Genomic DNA, 20,230 nt, shown 5'->3' with positions numbered 1-20,230 from the left:
CAACCCGGGCATGTGCCCTGCCCAGGAATTGAATTGGCAACATTTTGGTGCATGGGATAACATCCAAGCAACTGAAACACACGGGCCAGGGCTGTTTTTAAAGTTTTATTTAGAGAATATTAATTTTATGTTACTTTTGGTGTAGAGTGCTTCTCTCTGGTGCTTTGCCGGATCAACATTGAAGGTGTTTTTGTTTTTTTTTAACAAGTTTTAAAGATTATTTTTTTATAACTACTTTTAGACATATAATAAAATAATCCTGCTTTTTCAAATAGGAAACTTTTTTTTTTTAAATATATTTTATTGATTTTTTACAGAGAGGAAGGGAGAGAGAGATAGAGAGTTAGAAACATCGATGAGAGAGAAACATCGACCAGCTGCCTCCTGCACATCTACTGGGGATGTGCCCGCAACCCAGGTACATGCCCTTGACCGGAATCGAACCTGGGACCTTTCAGTCCGCAGGCCGACGCTCTATCCACTGAGCCAAACCGGTTTCGGCTCAAATAGGAAACTTAAAGTGAGCCATTATTTTTAAAGAATTTTTTGAGGCCCAGCAGGTGTGGCTCAGTGGTTGAGGGTCGACCTCTGAGCCAGGAGGTTGGTCGCGGTTCCATTCCTGGTCACATGGGTGGGTTGCAGGCTCGATCCCCAGTGTGTGGCGTGCAGGAGGCTGCCAATAGATGATTCTCTCCCATCACTGATGTTTCTCTCTCTCCCTCTTCCTCTCTGAAATCAATAAAAATATATTTTTTTTAAAAAGAATTTTTGTGAGGCACATGAATTAGGTCTCTTTCTTTTCTAGGGAAGTAACACATTTAGTGTCCTGTTTGTTTTCTCTTTTAAAAAAGGTTAATGGACTTGAGTGGAATACAATGATGTGGGTTGAATGGCAGTTGAGACTTTAAACAAAGGGTAATGGTGAGTGGCTGTGTGCCCAGTTGATGGAGTCTGTCTGGTCTCTGCTCAGTAACTTCACAAATGATCTGTAATAGGAGCATCACAGTGGAGTTTTTTTCTTTGAGAAATGTTAATGAAGAAGGGAGGGAAACTCTGAGAAAGACAATTTAATGCTTCTAATTTGATTTTTCTTCCTGTGATCATTTAGTTTAAGTTGAAAGACTTTATTCCAGAAAAATGTACAATTTCCCTGTAATATTAATTAATGAGCAGGAATTAAAAAACGACAGGAGCCAGCTTTGAAATGTGGATTTGTATACAACCAAGAAGGAATAGTATTGCAGGGTAGAAAAAGCTGGAAGACATTACTTGACACTGGAGGCCAAGTGGTTGTAAATGTGTACCTAAACAATGTTATGCCTTCATGTAGTATGTACATAGTATTAAACTGAATGCTGTGAATAGAAGTTTTACAGTCCTCAGTGCTTACTTGTATCGGGGCTTTGCATAAAGTCGATACTAAATAAATATATGTTGAATAGTCCATATTTGATCTAATGGCACTTTTATGTTTTGAGATAGATTAGTAATAAGGACTAGGAATAGGAAGAAAACATTAAAATTGAAATTCTGTGAATTTCTTGTTTGTTCAAATTATTGCTTTTTGAAGATAAAGTACTTTAAAGCTCCAAGGAGTTTTCTGGGTGGAAGAAAAAAGTAAGCAGCTTTCCACTGAAAGACATTAAGTTGGCTAAGATTTGTGCTATAAAAGCCTTTGTATAGTTCTGTGATCTTGAAACCTCATATTGTATATTGCTTGAACAAAATCAGAAGGCTCTTAGACAACCCTGATTCTGGCTCTGTTTTCTGTAGCCCCAGAGAATAAGAAAAGGAGAATCTGATATTGCTGGCAGTCTGTGCTCTCTTACTTTTCTGGCCAAGACATGCATTTAAAAATAAAATCAAGGAAATTGTAAACCAGTAGTAAAAATGAATAAAGCATCCAGGGGTTTGCCTTCTCTCATGTCCTGTCACCTGAGTCTCTCTTTTTTTTGTTTTTAGACTCTGATATTAAACTAGTGTGGCAAAAATGTCCTCTGGGCTTCTCCTTCACTCTTCTCCTTTCAAATGTATGGGAAATAATCATGAAAGATATCATAAGGACATTCTTAGAGAGAGAGGAGGCCTTTTTGGGTTAATCCTCATTGGAGGGTTTTTTTCCCATTGATTTTTTCTTAAAGAGAGTGGGAGGGAGGAAGGTGAGAGGAGAGAGAAAGAGAAAGAGAAAGAGAAGGAGGAGGAGGAGGAGGAGGAAGAGGAAGAGGAAGAGGAAGAAGAAAAGGCAGGAAGGAGGGAAACAAACAAGGAAACAAACGTCCATTGGCTGCCTTCTGTAGGTGCTTTGACAGGGATTGAACCGGCAACCTATGTGTGTGCCCTGACCAGGAAATCAACCCGAAACCTTTCAGTGCACAGGGCGACCCTCTAACCAACTGAGCCATTCCAGCTGGGCATGTTTATTATGTATTTATTGGTTTTAATATATGCTGTTTCTGTCTAATAGCCTCTGGATACATTTACAAGTGCAATTTAAAAAGCCTGCAAACTTCTTTACTGATCTAATTTGTGTTATAGATTGTGGCAATGGGATTGGGAAACTATTTAAAAATGACCCTTTTGGACCTGCTACAGGAAGAAAGCTTAGGTGAATAAATGTATAAAAACCCGATACAATATTGCTATGGAATATCTTGATGCCTGTTGCTTACCTTTAGTTGATGGCATATCCTATCTCCTTAGATCATTTTTTCCCCTTTGGGCTTGTGAATTCTTGATTTCTGTTTTAAAATATGGTTATAAAATTTGGTTTTCAACTCATTTTATCTTAGTGACATTTATATTTAGGCTTTTTAATGATTATTAATTTGAGATTAAGGAAAGACTTATGAGTGCAGGGACACTTTTTAAAAATTTATTTTATTTTTTTAGAGAGAGGAAGGAACAGGGATACAAAGACAGAAACATCAATGAGAGAAACATCATTGCTCGGCTGCCTCCTGCTCGCCCACTACTGGGGATCCCACCAGAAACACAGGCATGTGCCCTGATCAGGAATCAAACTGGTCAGTGATCTCTTAGTTCATGGGTCAATGCTCAACCACTGAGCCACACCGACGTGCACAGGGACGCTTTTTGAGCTTTGTTTCTGGTACTTTCTAGCTTGCAAGTTATTGTGGATCAGGCCTAGGATAGTTGAAGTTCTCAATTATTACTATGAAATCAAGTGCTATTTTTATTTATTAATGATCATCTGTCTGGTGTAACTTTGCTCTGAGCTAAGTAAGACCTAGAGAAAGACTTCACTCTGTTCCAAGAAGCATACAACTTAGAAAAATGTTGTATGCTTCTTGGAACAGAATGAAGTCTTCCTTTTGAATTCTGACTGCTTTACGTCTCTGAACAAACCAAATGCACAGATCAGATTTGTAAATGATCTGTTTTCTTAAGGTGTCTTCTAACAGAATGTGTCTTGGGAGAGCTGAGTGGTAGCCCACATTTAGCTGGGAGTGGCCGTTCATATCCCTGAATTATAGACCCTTTGTGGACACACAATAACTTTGGAGCAGACTTGGAATTTAAACTTATACTTTTCTCATTTAATCAGTTTGATCTATTTTATAATAATTTTGATTTATTATAATTATATTTTGTGTGTCTGTTATACTTCTAATATATATAGGGAAGCTGAAACTTCCTGAGTAGAAACTTGCTTTGAAGAACTTGGCAGTCTTGACAGAGAAGATACTAAATAATATAATTTATGCAATATGATGGTTTGGAAAGAAGTGGCAGCATATATAGGTCACTGAAACGTCATTGGGTTTGTATTTAATTGTTTTTATGAATAGGGAGAGGAAAGATTAAGACTTGAATATATTTAGCTCTTTTGCAAGAGAATCACTAAAACAGTTTTATTTCTTCAGAACTGTATGTTACATGGTTATATTTCTTGAAGGAAGCTTGCTGAAGAAAAAGCAGATCAGGCTTTCTGAATTTGCCAGATCCAGAACATAAAAAACAATGCTTTGACATGAAAAAGAAGAAGGGGTGGAGGGGGAAGAAAAGGCCTGCTGGATCCACCCCCAGGAATCCTAGTGGGTCTCCATGGTAACAGCCTCCTTGCTTACAACTTGTCACTGTGTAACTGTCATTGGGGTTCAAAGAAAAGCCAGTATCTCAAGAACTGTGTGGCATTAACTACTTTTTGATAAAATGCTGTTGTACATTTGCAGTGAGCCAGAAATAGAAAGTTTAAGGTTTTAATTCTGTGTTCCATTAATTAGATGCTTTAAAAAGCTGCCTAATTATGGTAAGGTGCAGTAGTTGAAAAAGTGGTGGCTGGGGTAGGCATAGAAGGAAGCCATAGTCTCAGAATGTTGGAATCTTTAGAGATTTTTCTCTAATCTTTTCATTTTGCAAATGAGAGAACTGAAATGCGATACTTAGGTTCACATAGAAGCAGAAGCAGGATTCCAGCCCATCTAATTTTCTGGCATACCTGTTCTGTTGTCCCCACCCATGCATTGCATTTACCATGCTTTACTTTTCATAAATAAAGCCTCATTTTCTGAGGTTAGGAAAGGACCTTAGAGATTGTGCAGGGAAACTTTCTACCCAAGGAAAGAATCTGTTCTATATTCTGGACAGGCGGCCTCTGCCTCTTCCCCCTTTCCTCAGGTTGGGCTACCTAAAAACCCACTGCCTAAGTTCAAAGAGAATGCAGTTTTACATGGATTTCCCACTGTAAAGCTATATGCGTTGTTTTTCTCCCCTTAGTAAAGAGCAGTTGAAAATCAAACCCGAGTGTTTTTCATTAGCCTGTTTATCTCCATTTAAGTCATGCGTGTCAGTCATGACAGGACAGATAATTCATTAAAAGAATTATGTTACACCTAACCTAGGACTTTGAGGAAACAATGCCATATTTGGAGCAAACTAGTTCTTTAACCGGTGGGAGGAAAGAGATGATGAATGCTATGTTCAGCTTAAAGTACCTTATAATGAACTTAATATGATGAAATGATTGTGAGCTAAAGAGTATCAAAAGAGCCCAGCCGGCATGGTTCAGTGGTTGAGTGTCAACCTACGAACCAAAAGATCACGGTTCAATTCCTGATCAGGGCACATGTCTGGGTTGCAGGCTCAATTCCCAGTGAGGAGCCTGCAGGAGGCAGCCAATCAATGATTCTCTCTCATCATTGATGTTTCCCTCTCCCTCTCCCTCTCCCTCCCCCCCCCCTCTCACCCTCTCCCTTCCTCTCGGAAATCAATAAAAATATATTTAAGGGGGGGAAAAAGACTTCACATTGATTGTGGGCAGGAGAGGTAGAGACAGACCATGGGGAGAGGGCGAGAGGAAGAGATATGACTGCATACTTACCCTTTTGTAAACAAGGAAACTTGAGTCAAGCTACCTCAGTGAAGACAGTCACTTATTTGGGGCATCCTAGGACAGAACCAGTCCATATAGTCCAAATGCTGCAGTATCTTCCTGGACTTTTCTTGCTTATTGAGGCCCAGTCTTGTAAGAGTAATGGAATAATTTATTTTTGTAGCCACTCCCTTTCATGTGGTAGTATAATTTTTTAAAATATATTTTTATTCGGAGAGGAAGGAAGAGGGAGAGGGAGATAGAAACATCAATGATGAGAATCATTGATTGGCTGCCTCTTGCACGCCCCACACTGGGGATCAAGCTTGGAACCCGGGCATGTACCCTGACTGGGAATTGAATCATGACTCCCTGGTTCATAGGTCAGTGCTCAACCAATGAGTAAACTAGTAATCAGTAATGTGAATATGAATTCACTGTCTCATTCCAGAAGTTCGTACTTTTTTTTTTAGTGTTTACTTTTTTATATCCTATGTAATAAAAGCCTAATATGCTAAGTGTCCAGTCGGCCGTTCAACCAATCAAAGCGTAATATGCTAATGATATGCTAAGGCTGCTCAACCACTTGCTATGGCTCGCTATGACGTGCAGTGACCATTGGGGGCAGACGCTCCGACTGGTAGGTTAGCTTGCTGCTGGGGTCCAGCTGATTAGGACTGAGCGAGTTGGGCCGGACATGCCCTGGAGCCCCTCCCATGTGGTCCCTCCCCGGCTGGCCAACCTCCCGGGTCCCTCCCTGGCCCCGATCATGCACTGGTGGGGTCCCTTGGCCTGGCCTGTGCCCTCTCACAATCTGGGACTGCTCAGGGGATGCTGAAGAGTCGGTTTCGGCCTGATCCCTCAGGCCAGGCCAAGGGACCCTACTGGTGCACGAATTCGTGCACTGGGCCTCTAGCTTGTGTGTGTGTGTGTGTGTGTGTGTGTGTGTAAATATATATTTTATTGACTCCAGAGAGGAAGGGAGAGGAAGAGGGAGATAGAAACATCAGTGGTGAGAGAGAATCATTGATCAGCTGCCTCCTGCATGCCCCCCACTGAGGATCGAGCCCTCAACCTGGGCATGTGCCCTTGACTGGGGTCAAACCTGGGACCCTTCAGTCCCCCGGCTGACGCTCTATCCATTAAGCCAAACCAGCTAGGGCCGTGGTAGGCAAACTGCGGCTCACGAGCCACATTCGGCTCTTTGGCCCCTTTAGTGTGGCTCTTCCTAAGCCTTAGGGGTACCCTAATTAAATTAATAACAATGTACCTACCTATATAGTTTAAGTTTAAAAAATTTGGCTCTCAAAAGAAATTTCAGTCATTGTACTGTTGATATTTGGCTCTGTTGACTAATGAGTTTTACCGACCACTGAGCTAGGGCAAAAAGTTCTTACTTTTGAATGCTTTAGGAAAATAGGCACACCGGTTAACCACCCTGATGAGATACTATTTGTGTTCCCTACCTAAACTGTTTACTGTTTTTACTGAAAAGTAGGAGTAATTTAACCTTAGCAGAAGTGGCATGAAAATGTGGTGTTAAAGCAGCATTCATAGCATAGCATCTTCAAGTCATTTAGAAGAAATGTTTGGATCATAATGGAGTTCTTTTTTTAAAAAAAATATATTTTTATTGATTTTTTACAGAGAGGAAGGGAGAGGGATAGTTAGAAACATCAATCAGCTGCCTTGAGCACACCCCCCACTGGGGGGTACATGCCCTTGACGGAATCAAACCTGGGACCTTTCAGTCTGCAGGCTGACGCTCTTTCCACTGAGCCAAACCAGTCAGGGCATAATGGAGTTCTTAAGGGCAGACAGATGGAAGTATCCCATCCATGGATCATATAGTAAATGAGAAACTGAATGTTACATCTTTATTTTGTTCCCTAGTGAGGCATGAGACAGGATGATGTCAGACTGTCATGTCCTTTCTCTCCCTGCCCCCCCCCCCGCCCCCTTTCTTTTATTGGTAAGTGGTCTCCCTGCCCCCGCCCCCTTTCTTTTATTGGTAAGTGGTTTGACAATTTTATTTAAAAAGTTAAACATAGCCCTAGCTGGTTTGGCTCAGTGGATAGTGTCAGCCTTTGGACTGAAGGATCTGGACTCAATCCCAGTCAAGGGTACATGCCCGGGTTGGGGACTCGATCCCCAATGGGGGGCGTGCAGGAGGCAGTTTGCTGGGGTCCAACCCCAGCAGGTCCAGGGGTCCCCAAAGGTGTGGACGGAGTCGGCGAAGAAGGAATGACATGGAGACAGCGTTCAGTTGATCAGCAGCCTAGCCAGGATCTCCAACCAAGTTCTGTCCAGGATCTCCAGCCAAGTTCTGGTCAGGATCTCCAGCGAAGTTCTGATGTTTATTGTCTTGTTACGTCTGTATTTATACCAGTTGATTTTAATCCTGTCAATTTCTATTGCAAAGGTTAAGGCGTTTCTTATCTCCATTCCAGGGAGTAAAGATTATGTAGCTTAAGCATGATTGTTTGTAGTTAAAGTGATTAACTACCCGCCTGGCACTTAGTTAAGGGGTTTTATCCCCTCCCTAACTTCAGGGAAAAATCCCTACCTGGGGAAACAACCTTTCTCGGAGAGGTGACCTTGGTTAAAACACATAGCACTAAGGGGAGCAAACATATTAAGAACAGTATGCTATATACGCCAGGTCCCTTGAAACATATGCTGTGCAGATGTTTCATTCCTGCAGCGACTGTGTCAAGCAGCAAGAATGGACCGGCTTCCGGCAGCAGTTGATCACTGATTATATCTCATTGTTGATGTTTCTGTCTCTCTCCTCCCTTCCTATCTGAAATCAATAAAAATATATATTTTTAAAAAAGTTAAACATGTACTTACTACACAGTCTGGCCATTCCATACCCAGATATTAATCCAAGATAAATGAAGGTAGCCCTAACTGATTTGGCTCAGTGGATAGAGCGTCGGCCTGCGAACTGAAGGGTCCCAGGTTCGATTTCAGTCAAGGGCATGTACCTTGGTTTCGGGCGCATCCCCAGTGGGGAGTGTGCAGGAGGCAGCTGATCAATGTTTCTCTCTCATCGATGTTTCTAACTCTCTATTCCTCTCCCTTCCTCTCTGTAAAAAATCAATAAAATATATTTAAAAAAATGAAGTTATATGTCCAGACAAATTTTTGTATGCAAACATATTAGCTGTATTTGTAGTAGCCAAAATCTGGAAACAACCCAAGTATTCATCAATAGGCACATGGATAAACAAACCTTTTTTCTTAAAGTCTGCTTCCCTCCTCCCCAACTCCCATGACCCACAGCCATCCTTTTGGCTCTGATATTGCTTCTTGATTCTAAACAGCTATATTCCATGAGCTCCTAGAAAGAAAAAAAAAAAAAAGAACATCAACCTCTTCAGACTGCCTTGCAGTCAGTGCCACATTTACCAAATGGTCTGATCTGTGGTCTTACTCTTTTGACTGGGCCCTTGTTGAAGAGTATTCCAAATGCTATCTTGATATATGTGCTCATTAGCAATCTTGTTTTTTTAAGCCTCCATTTACAAGTTGATTCACAGTGGGGGAGAGCTGTGTTCAGAAACTTTTTCTGATAGCCTGGATTTTCTTGTCTTTCATCTCTGCTTCTATTTATGTTCTTTGTATCTCTTCTTCCTTGAGCTTGTACCTTCTGCATAGTTGACTATTATATCATCTTTGGGGCTGCAAAATAAAAGTTGGAAGATTTTAAAGTTAAAGTTCCCAGAATAATGTTGTCGCCCACATTGCACATATGTCACATTTTGAGTTTACTAGTTAAGCCTCTAAATATGTGCTTTATATACAGTATGTGCAGTGTGATGACTTAGGTTGCCATGAGAACCTAAAAGTTTTAGGCTTAAATGGTTCAGTAGCAGACACTTTTTTTCCTTTTGTTTCCTAGAGCAGTGGTCGCCAACCTTTTGGACCTCGTGTACCACCAGTGGTCTGTGGACCACCGGTTGGCAACTGCTGTCCTAGAGGAAAGCTCGTTTTTTGTTATCTAATGTACTTTTTACAAATTGAGATATTAGGCAGTGGCCATTTTTATACATCCCCTCTTGCTATCTGGATGGGTAGCTTCTTTGTCTATTATCAGTCTTCTTCATTCTTACCTTCCATGCTCTAGTTTTTTTCCCCTGTGTAGCTGTCTCCTGTTACTCTCTTTGCTACATGGTAGGATTAGAAGTAGGAAACTGGAAGCTGTAAATTTAACAAAAAAGTGCACCTGGAAAGAGAGGGATTATCTAGTGCAGTGGTTCCCAAACTTATTTGGCCTACCGCCCCCTTTCCAGAAAAAATATTACTCAGCCCCTGGAAATTAATTTTTTTTTAAATTTTAATAGCAGTTACTCATCGCCCCCAAATGCACCTGTGGCCATCACCGCCCCCCTGGATCGCTGCAGCGCCCACCGGGGGGCGGTAGCGCCCACTTTGGGAATCACTGATCTAGTGGATTATCTCTAAGCACATCTAAGGAATTATTCTCTCCTGTAAGCCCCCTGAGAAGAGCTTGTAGTGGTGGTAAAATGGCTTCAAAACTTTTTCTTAAATATGTTTTATTGACTTTTTACAGAGAGGAAGGGAGAGAGATAGAGAGCTAGAAACATCGATGAGAGAGAAACACCGATCAGCTGCCTCCTGCACACCTCCCACTGGGTATGTGACCACAACCAAGGCACATGACCCTGACGGGAATTGAACCTGGGACCCCTCAGTCTGCAGGCCAACGCTCCATCCACTGAGCCAAACTGGCCAGGGCTCAAAACTTTTTTGAAAAAAGCATTGTGATGTTTGTCATCTAAAAACAATTCAGGTTAGCCCAGCTGGCATGGCTCAGTGGTTGAGCATCAACCTATGAACCAGGAGGTCATGGTTTGATTCCAATTTAGGGTGAAGGCCCAGGTTGTAGGCTTGATCCCCAGTGGGGGGCATGCAGGAGGCAGCTGATCAGTGATTCTCTCTCAGCATTGATGTTTCTATCTTTCCCTCTCCCTTTCTCTGAAATCAATAAAAATATAATTAAAAAAAATATATATTTAAAAAACAAAAAAAAATTAGGTGTAGTTTGAATCAGAATACATTATTTTTTATTTTATTTTTTGTTAATCCCCACTGGAAGATATTTTTTCTGTTGATTTTTAGAGTGAGTGGAAGGGAGGCAGGGAAGGGCGGGGGAGAGAGAGATAGATAAACATCAATGTGAGAGAGACAAATATATCGGTTGCCTCCCACATGGGCCCTGACCAGGGCTGGGGATTGAACCTGCAACCCAGGTACATGCCCTTGACTGGGAATCAAACCCTCAACCCCTTGGTGCTCGGGCAGATACTAACCACTTAACACACTGGCCAATACTGGAATACATTATTATTATTTTCTTAAATGTTTTTATTGATTTCAGAGAAAGGGAGAGTCAGAAACAGTGATGAGAGAGAAATATCAACATTGATCGGCTGCCTCCTGCAAGCCCACAAACCTGGACATGTGCCCTGACTGGGAATCCAATTGTTGACTTCTTATTAGCACGGGGTCGACACTCAACCACTGAGCAACACCATCTGGGCCACTTAAAGTAACCTTAATAAAGTTCATAACAGGTAATTAAAGCTGTGATCTTAACTCACCAAAATAGCATATCAATTCACATTAAGCTACTCTTTGAAGAATCAAAGTTGCTGTAACGGCTGCTCGGAAAAATTAAAATATATAAGTCGCTATACACAGTTAAGAGGTTTTTAATAAAATGTTGAACACTTGTATACCTGTGTTTTCTGGGACATGAAGTGCCACTATTGTAGGAATCCTGCTGTGTTCTTTTCAGTATATCAAACGGTATGAATGGGGCTCTGCCTTGCACTAGGAGATCTAGGTATGTGCTATCATTGAGCATCTTTTGTTCATTACCGCTATATTACCTATAAGGGGCAAAGAGAAAATTTCAAATGTTTAATTTGCTAATAAAATGTATTAAAGTAAGTAATTATGGTGGACCAGTAAAATCTTAAGGATTTTCTTTAAGTTTTAGGGAAAGTGTGTTGTTGGGGGGCTACCTAGTATATTTGTGTATTTATGCCCCATAAACTTGGGATTGTGTACACATGTACTTCAGACAACTCAGTGATGGAAAGGAGCTGGGCAGTGCTCTTTTCTCTGGAGCTCACTTCATGACTGGATGACTTGAGCAATGTTTTGTAATTGAGGATCTCAGAGTATATCAGCATCAACATTTTTTAGTTCCTCCATTTTGTTTCTCCATGGCAGGTACTTGTTTTTCTCTAAATAGTGGTACTAGGGAGAGATTTCTGAGATGGAAGAATATTTTCCTGAAAGTTAGAGATGTTAGAGTGGATGCTGAGTGTATTTGTATCTTTCTTTAGACTACGCTCTCTCTTTGGTTGGGGAAAAAAACTAGTTTTGCCTTCAGGAACAGTGTGATAATAATTTCATACTACTGTGAAACATTTTAGGTTTAAGTTACTTTACATTTTTAAATTATGTGCTAAATGCAGTGGTTCTCAACCTTCTGGCCCTTTAAATACAGTTCCTCATGTTGTGACCCAACCATAAAATTATTTTCATTGCTACTTCATAACTGTAATGTTGCTACTGTTATGAATCGTAATGTAAATATCTGATATGCAGGATGGTCTTAGGCGATGACACCTGTGAAAGGGTCGTTCGACCGCCAAAGGGGTCGCGACCCACAGGTTGAGAACCGCTGTGCTAAAGAAATTTCAGGAAGGGAGGGACCTTAGAAATCATGTAGTCCAAATCCTATATCCTCACATCTATATATATAAAAGCCTAATATGCAAATTGTCCCCTTGGGAGTTTGATTGCTCGCTATGACGATCGCTTGCTATGACATGTGCTGACCACCAGGGGGCAGCGCAGAATGAAGGAAGGCCCCCGGCCGGCAGCCAGAAGGCTCCAATTGGCCCTGATTGCCAACCAGGCCTAGGGACCCTATCCGTGCACGAATTTTGTGCACTGGGCCTCTAGTTTAAGATAACTGTAGGTTCCCTTAGTGAGTGTGCTGGTAGGTAGAACCCCTGGAGTGTGTAGGCCTGTCTGTCCTCAGTCTTTCTGTTTGCATAGCATTTATAGTTTGTACTCCACGTTTTAGTTCTAGTCATATACTATCAGCCTTTATTATTTCTTGTTATCTTATCCAAGAACTAGGTTATACTAATAAGTATTGGGGTTAATTGATAGTATGGTGTATATTTGTTCTATAGCCCATATAATACTGAATAGATAAATATATAGATAGTGTGAAGTACTTGGTTTATTCATTAAGAGCTAAAGCACAGAATCATTTGATCCATTCAGCTGTGTGTTTCTTTTTTTTAATATTTGACTAGAGGCCCAGTGCACGAAATTAATGCCCGGGGGTGGGGGGTCCCTCAGCCTGGCCTGCACCCTCTCCAATCTGGAACCCCTTGGGGGATGTCTGATTGTCGGACATCCCTCTTGCAATCCAGGACTGCTGGCTCCTAACCGCTCACCTGCCTGCAGGCCTGATAGCCCCTACCTTGCCCCCCTCCTGGCCTGATCGCCCCTAACTGCCTCTGCCTTGCCCCCACCTAAGCCACAGTCTGGCCTCCCTCTGCAGGAGGCACCCTGGCCAATCAGGGGAAGGCGCTGCAGCTGCTGCTACTGCCTGCTTGCCACCGCGGCTGTCTGAGCCTGGGCCCTTGCAGCCGCCGCAAGCAGCCTGAGCTGCGGGCTGTCTGAGCCTGGGCCCTTGCAGCCGCCGCAAGCAGCCTGAGCTGCGGCCCGCCTCTCCCGCGCAGCGCCTGCCCTAGGCCCTCACAGCCGCTGTGGCTTTGTATGGATGGACATCCGCTCTAATTAGCATATTACCCTTTTATTAGTATAGATTTCAGAGAGAGGAAGGGAGAGGGAGAGAAATAGAAACATCAATGATGAGAGAAAATCATTGATCGGCTGCCTTCTGCATGCCCCCTACTGGGGACCGAGCCTGCAACCTGGGCATGTGCCTTTGACTGGAATCAAACCGGGACCCTTCAGTCCACAGGCCGACACTCTAGCCACTGAGCCAAACCGGCTAGGGCTCAGCCATGCATTAAAAAAATTATTTTTTTAAGTTGATTTTTAGAGAGAGGAAGGAAGAGGGCAGGAGAGAGAGAAACATCAGTTGGCTAGCTCCTGCACGCCCCCTACTGGGGATCAAGCTCAGAATCTGGGCATGTACTCTGTAATCTAGGAATCGAACATGCAATGGGATTACACTCAACCAACTGAGCTACACTGACCAGGGCAAAGCCATGTGTTTATCTTTGGAGCATTCACTCTGATCAGAAATTAGGCTTTTCATATATTTCACACTGAGATAAATCTGAATGAATTGTTCCAAGCAACGTAATTTTGGGAATATAAGTACATTTTATAAGCCCGCATCCTGGGAAATACATTTTTAATATTATATCAGAAATTATTTTAACTTCTTACCAGAAAAAAGAGACCCCAATATATAGTCTGAAAATTGGAGTGAGACCTTCTTTCTGAAAACAGTAAGCGGTCCGTAAAGATTAAGCTCATTCACAAATATGGGAAAAAGCAGTAACTTTTCTTTGTGTTAAATTTCAGATTTTAAATGATAAATTAAGCCTCACGTATACTGCTGAGCTGGTAAGAATCTGACCCAGTAAAGTTTTTACAATGTCTTTTCTGTTTCCCTGGCCTGAGGGATTCTTGGTGTAAGTGACTGAAATTATTGGGAAGTTCCTTAATTGAAATACAGTCTCTCAAACCTTCCTTCAAGTACCAGCCTGCATGGTTTTGTTTTTTTGTCTGGAGCATGTGAACAGAGTGCATGTGTGTGAGATAATTGGGCTTTCACTAATGCCCCCTTTCAGCAACCATGTATGGGTAAAGCTGTTCTGGTCTTCTGCTCCTCCCTCTCTGAGCACGGAGCAAAATCTGTTCTGCTAAAGCTCCTGTTCCACTTTTCAGGTTTCTATATTTGTACAGCAACAGCAGGCGCAGCCCACTAGCTAGGCCTGTGTGGCTGCCCTGTGCACCCATACCGGCTCAGGCCTGCTCAGGGCTCAGCCAGGGCTCGAAGTCTGTGTTCTTGCATGCGTCCATCTGTCTGTCTGTGTACATTTCTGTGGAGGACTCAGATTTTCAAGTTAAAGAGGTGACTTGTTTGGCTTTGTTTTGTTTTGGCAATTATAAATTATAGAGAATGTTTCAGAATTTCTGGGATGGGGTGAGGAGGCAAGATTTGTATTATTTAACAAAATATGTTTTAGAGAGAGGATGCCAAGTTGGTAAAATACAATGTCAGAAATGGTCTTTGGGTTCTCTCTTAGAAACTTATCTCATTAAAATAGTAGTGTGTGTGGTATTTTTTCCTTTTTTTTTTTCCTACTGATCACAAAGGTCAGTTCTCTGGGGATGGAAATGAATTCCCTTTCTGGCATACAAATTTCCTGATGTAGGTTTGAGCAGAAAAGGCTGAGACACCTCTGCACCCTTAAGAAATGATTTTGTGTAGTAGGGGCTGAAGCCTCTTAAGTTGGCCATTTGCTGGGACAGAAACTGTGGGAAACACCCTGTTGCTTTGGCCTGTGCTATGTTTGTACTGATGCAGAGTGCTTTGTAACGTTGGGCCTTACACAGAGGGCTTGCAATGTGTTTTGGTGTCATGTCTATTTAAGGAATAGTAGGGGACGTGACATGTAGACAGATTTCAGGCTATGTCCAAACCGTCTTGAGTTTGTTACTATATTTTTAAAGGCTGCTTTCTTGATTTGTTATGAGATATTCTGATTAGATAGAAATGAATTCCTCACTCTTAGTCAACTTAAGTCTAAATTCAAGTTTGTTTTATACTTTACTCCCCTCCCCCACCCCCCATGAGTCATAAGCATACAGACTTGGGAATAGAATTTGTCAGCTGAGTAGGGATGAGAAGTTCTCTGCACATATTTCTAACTGTGGTGGGTGAGGAGAGAAAAGGACTTCAAATGTTAGAGAAACATGTTTGCTGATGTATTCTGACTCTGAATCACTTAGGAATCAATTTTGCCCCTTGGGTGCATGTGTTTGTTTAGGGCCTAGGACCTGGTGCTGAGTCTCTCCTGGGTCCTGTGTATTAAATGACTTTCTGTTGAGTGTGGTATTAAATAGGCTTCATCTTCCCCTTCTTGGCAACTCTTGGTACCCATCTCATTTTACCATCCTACTAATGTTTTCCCATTTTTACCATGAATCACTATATACTCTTTGTAGGGGATGTCATTGGAGATTAAACTCAGTGACAACTCTTTGATATTATAGCTCAACCTCAGTAAAGGACACTGTAGCTAGCACATCTCTATTCCACGTTTCCTTTTATTTTTTTTAAAATATGTATATTTTTATTGATTTTAGGGAGGGAGAGAGGAGGAAGAGAGAGAGAGAAGTATCAGTGATGAGAGAATATCATTGATGGGCTGCCTCCTACACCCACCACACTGGAGATTGAGCCTGCAACCTGGGCATGTGCCCTGACTGGGAATCAAACCGTGACCTCCTGGTTCATAGATTGACACTCAACCACTGAGCCATGCCAGATGGGTACTAAGAGTTGCCAAGAAGGGCATAATATCTTTATTAATCATCTTGTCAAAGAATAAAACTTTTTGGGACTCATCCTGTCTCACCATAAGCACCAATGTTAGTACCTGGAATAATAATGATAGGAAATATTTATTGAACTTTCATGTGCCAGGTACTGTCTAAATGTTATGTAAATCCTTTAATTCTAATAAATGTCCTGTAAGGCAGATCTATAACTATAACCACTTTACAGATGAGGAAACAAGTATAAAGAAGTTAAACAACTTACCCAAAGTTACCTGGCTAGTAATTGGCAAAACTGGGATTAGAAAGCAGTGTGACTAGAATCTGACTGGTAGGGTGTATTGTTGGGGTCCAACCCCACCGGGTCCAGGGGTCCCCAAAGGTGTGGACGGAGTTGGCGAAGAAGGAATGACACAGAGGCAGCGTTCAGTTGATCAGCATAGCCAGGTTCCTCTGGCCAGGTTCTAGCCAGGTTCTGGCCAGGTTCTAGTCCGGATCTCTAGTCAGGTTCTCCAGATTCTCTGGGCAGCTTCAGTCGCCAGGTTCTGCCTAGGTTCTCCAGCCAGATTCTGTAGCCAGATTCTGTCCAGGATCTTTTGCCATGTTCTCTTGCTAGGTTCTGTGTCTAGGTTCTGTGTCTAGTTCTTCAGCCCAGGTTCTCTTGCTAGGTTCTGTCTCTAGGTTCTGTCTCTAGGTTCTTCAGCCAGGTTCTCTCCCTAGGTTCTGTCTCTGTTGTCTTGTTACATCTGTATTTATACCAGTTGATTTTAATCCTATCAATTTCTATTCCAAAGGTTCGGGCGTTTCTTATCTCCATTCCAGGGAGTAAAGATTATGTAGCTTAAGCGTGATTGTTCGTAGTTAAAGTGATTAACTACCCGCCTGGCACTTAGTTAAGGGGTTTTATTCCCTCCCTAACTTCAGGGAAAAATCCCTACCTGGGGAAACAACCTTTCTCGGAGAGGTGACCTTGGTTAAAACACATAGCGCTAAGGGGAGCAAACATATTAAGAACAGTATGCCATATATGCCAGGTCCCTTGAAACATATGCTGTGCAGATGTTTCTTCTCTGCAGCGACTGTGTCAAGCAGCAAGGATGGACCGGCTCCCGGCAGTGTATTGTAGTCTGACAGTATACATTTATTGTAACATTTGGAATATTATTTAGGACTAGAGGCCTGGTGCACGAAATTTGTGCAGGGGGCGGGGTCCTCCTCAGCCCAGCCTGCAATGACGCAAGTGTCCCCCCCCACCCCGGCTGCTTCGTGCCTGCTGCCCAGAGGCCCTCTGCGTCCGGGGTGGACCGCTTGCCTTGTCGCCACAGTGACAAGGCAAGCATTCCCCCAGTCCGCTCACGCTGCCCGCTCTCAGCAGCCACCCCTCCCCCCCCTGGACTGGGGGACTCTGGCAGGGCTGAGAGGACTGGGCAGCACCATCTTTGTGATGGAGTGATGGTTAATTTGCATATTACCTTTTATTAGATAGTATTATTGAATCATGAATCAGTCTAACCCAGTTTTGTTTTAGAATTTCCTTATGAAAATGACTATATGACTTTGGTTTTGCAGGTCACTATCAACAAATTCATTTATTGATGATAAAGAGCTGCAAGGCAAATAACAAGTCCATGAGCATCCCTGAAATTACTAGTTTATCTCTGCTAGTGCCAGACTGTTACTGAAGATACTAAAGCAGAATTTCAGCTTCCTTAACTCTTGTTCCCTGCACTACACATTCTCAAGAGAAGCCCTCATAGCAGAAGCATGAAGGAGCACTGACAAGTTTTGCCTAACCCGTTAACTAGATCTGTGTGAATAGGATAACAGGGAGGTCTGTTCAGAGAAATGATGATGGGAGAATTATGATAGGCTGGGTAATTTCATTGGAGGGTAGCAAAAATGATACTCTATCTTAGACAGTATGATTGAATAGCACAAATGTGTGATTTAGATAGGAAATAAGAACCAGTTCTCCTGAGATATTTTTTAGTCTCTCTCTCAAATTGATGGCAGATATGCTTTTCTTGGATATATGCTATGCAATGTTTTTTGTTTGTGGTGTAAGTTATGTCTTCTGAATAAGACTTACAAATTCATTAAAGACAGGGATCGGGCCTTTTTTTGTACTGACTAGCTCTGGGTTTATAGTGGATGTTCTCTACATGTGTTTTTGATTGCTAGAGCTCCCATTTTATAAAGAGCTATTTTTTTAAATCTTCACCTGAGGATATTTTCCCATTGATTTTTAGAGAGAGTGGAAGAGAAAGGGAAAGACAGACAGAAATATCTATGTGAAAGAAACACATTGATTGGTTGCCTCCTGCACAAGCCCCGACCAGGACCTAGACTGGGGAGGAGCCTGCAACCGAGGTATGTGCCTGTGACTGGAATTGAACCCAGGATCCTTTGGTTCGCTGGCCGGCGCTCTACCCACTGAGCCAAACTGGCTAGGGCTAAAGAGCTTGTTTTCATAAAAATGAAATCAAAACACTGACAAGTTTAATTTTGTGGAACAATGATTTTTTTTTTTTTAATATATTTTATTGATTTTTTACAGAGAGGAGGGGAGAGGGATAGAGAGCTAGATACATTGATGGGATCAAAACACTGACAAGTTTAATTTTGTGGAACAATGATTTTTTTTTTTTAAGGAGTGATTTGAAGGAGGGGACAGATCATATAAATGCGTGTTTAAAGGTCAGAAGTGCTTTTAGGAGCACAATTTGAGAGTAATGAAAGCACGATAATTAAAGTAACTTTTTTAAAAAAAGTGATAGTATTAAAGATATTTAGAATTTGCCCTAGGGCTAGCCTGAACATAGTCTCTGACTGGCTGAAGCAAAAGTAATTTTTGTACTTTTTGGCATATAACCTAACAGTCCCAGAAATCATTTCCATAGAAAGAAGTCTTTTCTAGTTTTGTAGGATATAATATTAAGAACAGTAAAGATTGAATAAAGTTTCCTGCTTGTCAACAAAACAGGATAAACCTCCTGAGACAGGGCCATATGGAAGCATCCTGCTTGAGTGCCCATGTGCTTGGGGCAGATGGTACAGGCAGGGTTCTTGGCTACTTGGTCAGTGGTTTTAGAGATGATACAAGTTAGATGATAGGTGCTGTGGAAGGGCTGTTATATGTTGTATGTATTGGGCATATCTGCCTAACAGGTGGAGTGAGCTCAGTGAAGGATATTGATGAGTTGGGTAGTTGGGGGCTAAGATAAGGGAAGAGGTGGGGAGATGCTGACCTGGAATTATATCTACAATTTGATCTTAACCTCCCTCTGATATTAGGGAGAGGGAGACAAGATATGGTGTAAGAAACAAGATTCCAGATCCCTGGCCTCTTCTGTTTTCTAGAGCCTTCAAGTAAGATACTGCATAGCTAGGATTTTTCTTTTTAAGCTTGAAGCTGTTTGATTCCTTTGTGAGATACTAGGCCAGAAGCTGTATTTATAGAACTTGTTTTGACATATTATCTCACCCTGTCCCTTGTCTTCTTTACTGGAATTCAGCTATTGGTGCACTTTGCCTGGTAGAAAAGGTTGATTGAAGAAAATGTACACACAGATGTACAGCTGAGTGATTGAAAATGGCTCCAAACTTTGTAAATAGGCCAGCCTTAATATCAGTGGAGTTGCTGGGGTAATTTCAAACAGTGTAGTATAACTACCCAGCTCACTGTGGTACACTGTGGATTCACCTGGACAATGGCTGTTTCCACACAAAAGTTTGAGGCAAAGCAGGAAACAAACAAAAATACTTTTTGGAACAGCATGGGTTGGGCTTTTTCTTTACTTTGTCCCTCATAGTTTCAAGAGTTTTCTTTTAAAATTTTTCTGTAGAATGGCCCTAGCTGGTTTTTCTCAGTGGATAGAGCATCAGCCCGCGGACTAAAGGGTCTCAGGTTAGATTCTAGTCAAAAGCATATACCTTGGTTGCAGGTTTGATCCCTGGCCCTGGTCGGGGCTCGTGTGGGAGGCAACCAATTGATGTGTCTCTCTCACATCAATGTTTCTCTCTCTATGGCTCTGCCCTTCCCTTCACTCTCTAAAAATCAATGGGAAAATATCCTCAGATGAGGATTAACAATAAAAATTTACTGTGGAATAGGTAACATCAGTTTGTAAATAATTCAGCCAGTATTTCACATTTGCAGCTATGTTAGCAGTTTTTTCTTTATCCTTCCAGAGTTCTGTTTATGTACAAACCATGTGTAATTCCTTTCTTATATAAATACTAGAGGCCCAGTGCACTAAATTTGTGCCCGGGGGGGTGGGGGGGGTCCCTCAACTC

The 20,230-nt window shown here is 42.0% G+C and overlaps 1 protein-coding gene across 1 annotated transcript in view; it reads left to right on the top strand.

Annotated features, from left to right (window-relative positions):
- Window positions 1-3,751: 3,751 nt before the first annotated feature.
- CELF1 (CUGBP, Elav-like family member 1) overlaps window positions 3,752-20,230 on the top strand; it is a 65,424-nt gene continuing 48,945 nt past the window's right edge. The window contains exon 1 of the mRNA XM_005870836.2: window positions 3,752-3,781. The gene's annotated coding sequence lies outside the window, so the exon portion shown is untranslated. The remainder of the gene's footprint in view (window positions 3,782-20,230) is intronic.

Source organism: Myotis brandtii, unplaced genomic scaffold (assembly GCF_000412655.1).
Source record: "Myotis brandtii unplaced genomic scaffold, ASM41265v1 scaffold324, whole genome shotgun sequence".
NCBI lineage: Eukaryota > Metazoa > Chordata > Mammalia > Chiroptera > Vespertilionidae > Myotis > Myotis brandtii.
Note: the sequence above shows the minus strand (reverse complement) of the source record. Positions and strands in the feature narration are given on the sequence as shown.